This window comes from Rattus norvegicus, chromosome 9 (assembly GCF_021556685.1).
Source record: "Rattus norvegicus strain SHRSP/BbbUtx chromosome 9, alternate assembly SHRSP_T2T, whole genome shotgun sequence".
In the NCBI taxonomy this organism is placed as follows: domain Eukaryota; kingdom Metazoa; phylum Chordata; class Mammalia; order Rodentia; family Muridae; genus Rattus; species Rattus norvegicus.
This window is the reverse complement of record NC_141542.1, coordinates 44432483-44437087: the sequence shown is the minus strand read 5'-3', so window position 1 is coordinate 44437087 and position 4605 is coordinate 44432483.

The following is a 4605-nucleotide window of genomic DNA, read 5'->3' as shown; positions in this document are numbered from 1 at the left end:
GAATGTACTTTGTTGGTCCAAAAATGAGACTAAAATATGTTCCTCTTGGATTTTCACTTTCTGTTTATGTATTTTCTAAAAAGTTGATGGCTTTTCTTATATGTTGCAATAACTTTGACAAGTTAGCATCTTTAATTAATTTATCCCCTTTTAATTCATATGATTATTTATTACAAAGTAGATCAAGCAAAAAAGTATCTACTGAACTCTACTGGACATTTATTCTGACTTTACTTACTGATCCAATAAAGTTATCAAGAAAAAGAAAATGTACAGTGATTAAAATCCTTTAAGGAAACTATAACTATTCTTGTTTTCATTCTGTGATAGTAAGTATTGATAATACTACTCCCTAATTATACAGCAAGCCACTTTTGAAAACAAGTAACAAGAGGAAATGGAGAAGGTATTCAGAATAAGGAAAATCTTACTTCAACCTATGGAAAAAAATAGGATTTTAAAAATCAAGCTCAAATTTTTTTCTGTTTTATTAATGCAGATCAAATGGTGTGTGTGTGTGTGTGTGTGTGTGTGTGTGAGAGAGAGAGAGAGAGAGAGAGAGAGAGAGAGAGAGAGAGAGAGAGAGCATTTATGTACTCAGAGGCCTGAAGACAATCTAGTGTGTTCCTCAACCACATCTATGCTGTTTACTGAGAGAGAACCTTTTACTGGCTTAAGGCTAGCTAATCAAGCTACACTGACTAGATAGAGAGCTAAGTATCTTCCTGTCTCCACCTCTCCACAAAATGCTATTATTTTGGGCTTTGTCCATGAGTTCTCAAGAATCAAACTCAAATGTTCATGCTTGTGTAGCAATACCTTTATTAACTGAGAAATCTTTCCAGCCACTTTTGTTTTCTTATGATGTTCTTTTGCATATTCAACATGTTTTTGTCTAAAAAATCATTATCATGAATTTGTTATTGTAATTTTTAATAGCTTCAAATCTAATGTTAACAAAATAACTGATAAAATGTGTAAGAACTATGAATGCACATATTTATTAAATTTGATGATTTGTTAATTTATACATTTTAATTAGTCATAGTTTATATTTACACATAATAAATTCATTGTACTTTTATATTTTTATTAAATATGTCATTTCTATATTATCTTATTTCCGTTTCTATTTCTCAGAAGAGGTATCATGGACAAGGCAATGTATGAAAGGAAAATGTTATTGAAGCTCAAGCTTCCTGATAAAACCTATGATTATCTCAGTGGGGAGTGTTGCAGCAGACAGGCAGGCATGCAGTTGAGATAGTAGCCAAGAACTTACATCCTGACCCACAGGCACTACTCAGAGTTAGAATTCACTGACAATAGCATGAGGTTTTGAAACATCAAAGCTCACCTTCAGTGACATTCTTCCTCCAACCAGGTCTTGTCTCCTAATCATTCCTTAACAGTTCTATTAACTGAGGTCCAAGTATCCAATCACAGGAGTCTATGAGGGCCATTCACACTCAAACCACTGCATATGCTACATTTGAATAATAGAAATGATTTATTTTAAAGCCCTCATCATGAGAATACTGAGGAAGATGACAATGAGTGAGAAAGGATAAAATGATAGAATAAATGCAATACACATATATGAAATCATCAAAAGAAGTAATAATAATAATTATGATTACATCATATTTGCATCCTCTTTTCTAAAAAGAAAGAGTCTATTTTCTCTTTAATATCTTGTTGCAATGTTCCTTCTGCTAACTTGAGTACAAAACAATGGCTATTTAAACTGTGTTACATGAGACCACTTAGTCCCTAATTCTTTTCTGTGTCGTCTTCATGGAGATAGAATAAAATGTAAATGCCCTGGTGGGCATTTACCTACATACCTACCTACATAAATGTCAGCTCTGATATCTCAGTTTTCCCCCATGTGCTTTTTGAAAATTGCACTTAGTTTTCCAGCATCACTAACAGGACTACGTTACAGCATTTGATACTATTTTATTTTTCTTACATTTATCAACACATGAGAAACAGTGTAACAGGCTTCCCTGAGAACTTGATATTAAAACTTTTAATATGGTTTAAAGCCTATCCCATTCTATTCCCTTGATTTTGAAATTTAATAATCATAACGATTTGTGTATAATGGCTCAATCACAACACTTATTCAACAATTTTATTAAAAGTTAACATCATATACAATAAAATCTTTTTTAAAGTTAATCGTTTGACCGTATTTGAAATTCTCTATTGCTACCTATGTCATGATGAGTGACATAGGTTACACAGTACATACTTTAATTATCTTAGAACCACCTGAGTAATTACTGATTGAGTTTGCAGAGGGTGGATTCTCCTTTAAGCACCTTAATAATGATATTCAGATATATTTAATTTGCTAAACCACCACATACTTTACAAATTTTAGGGAAGAAAAGCAGCTGTAATCAATAAAAGGAAGCAGATGTTAACAGTAACTTTAATGTTCAGCATTCAAGGAGATGCTGTCACCAGAGAAATATCTTTCTCCCTAGTTACCATGTTCAGTGGTCAAACTCTTAGTCAGGAAGTCCACCATGGCTTGCCTGTCACGCAGCTCCCCGAACTGAAGCTATTCTGACTGGTCTTTGCATATCAGACACAGGTTTATTTCCCTATATACCTTAATATTATCTTCAGCTTTCCCTGTAATCAAAATGCTTCTATGGGAAGCTACAAGAGGCTGACCTATCCCCTGCTCTATCTCCATAAAACTTTGTCAAACTTACCCGATACAGCGCTGTGAAAGACCAGGATGAACTAGGGCTTACTTGAAAAGGGTGTTCTTATTCTTTTTTATCACATATATTTCAAGCAGTTTCTGCCTTTCTTGGTGTTCTGCCGTCAAAAGCTTGTTAAATTTTTGTTCCCACTTCCCTTACCTAGCTCTTCCTACAAGTAGTCTCTGGAATCGTAACTGCAGTAAAATAAGAAAGAAATTCTTTATATTCGATTTTTTAAGGAGGGCTCAGGTTGAAAACTTGAAAGTTCTTTATGCCAGAGATTGTGCTCTGTATAAGTTCTGCTGCTGAATCTCGTTGTACATGTTCCATGTAGTAAGTATGAGAAGAATTAGGCCATCTGTGTTCTACAGTGCATGATATGCAAGAACATACCTTACGAAAATGAAGTCTTGAGACTAGACAGTTAAGGCATCATCAGAAACTTTAGGTTCTGTTCCCAGAATCTTTATCACCTTTCAAATACATACTACAGGAATGTACAGTGAAACTACAGCTTCGAGGGAAATCATATCTTCTTATGAACTCAACAAATGCATACATACGTGTGGCATAAATCACCCAAACATACACACATACAAAATAAAATATGTTGATATTTTTTTTAACTCTCAGAAATTTTGCTAAATCCTGGTCTTCAGGAAGCAATTTGTGATCAATTACAAAAACCAAACAAACAAACAAAAACAAAAATCAAAACAAACAGACCAAAAAAATACTGGCCAGGACAACAAAATCATCACAGTTCATTTATCATATGTGACGCCACTTTTCCTCTTACGCTCTTGTTTGGTGTATAGAAAAAGCCAATGCTTGTTATGGATTTGTGTTAATGCTTGTATTATGTTAACTGGGTTCCAAAAACTGCACAAGAATCCCACATATAAGGCACTGAGAAGCCTTGACCCGGGTTGTTTCAGGGAAACAGAGGCAAGACTTTAGGGATTTACAGGCAAGGGGACCAGAAGATTTAGAATCACCATGCCAGTAAAGGAATAAGATCCAGACCTGAAAACTACAGAGGAGAGGAATATCAATGATGTAAGAGCCTTGGAATAGCGTCCCCAGGGCCCCTCTCTCAAATTGGGTCGAGGTTAGCAAGATGTTAGTAAGTAGTGACTCAGGAGTATCAGAGGGGGGTCATTAGCATCTTGGAAGTTTGGGAGTGGCACAGCCATTGAGCTGTTTAAGGCATATTAAATATAAGGCTGCAAGTATTTGTGTCTTTCTTTTGGGAACCCAGAACATTGGGGCCGGTAGGGAAGAGTCTCTGCTTCCACCAGGGAGATTAGAACAGATTAATCAACTACTACAACAAACGCTGATAGAATCAGTTATAGGTATGAGTGTTCAACATACAGGGGTCTATTTCCCAGAGTCATATATTAAGGAATTACACTAGAATTCCAAGCCAGGTATTTGGAAGATTAGAACGTGTGTGTGTGTGTGTGTGTGTGTGTGTGTGTGTGTGTGTGTGTGTGTGTGTGTATGCAAACTGTTGCAGAATGAGGTCTTAGGAGATATGGAGACTTCCTATCATGAAGCCACTTTTTTCTTTCAGTGAGTACTCTAGTTATACTGAGCTTACCCCGCCAGCTCCCAGTGATTCATTTCAACATTTCGATTTTGAGTATGCTTCCTTTCCTTCCTTCACTGAGGACATGGCATAATGCATCCATTTTCTCCCTGAGTCACTGCCTCATTAGTAGCCTCCATTCTCTTTTTGTGCTAAAACAGCAGTACAATCCTGCCTATGCTTGGGAGTTGCTGGATTCCTTAATGATATGCTGTCAGCTCCAGTTCCTCAATACTGTTATAGTGACAACTGCCTCCTCTCACTGCTCCAGCCCACATCTAGTTT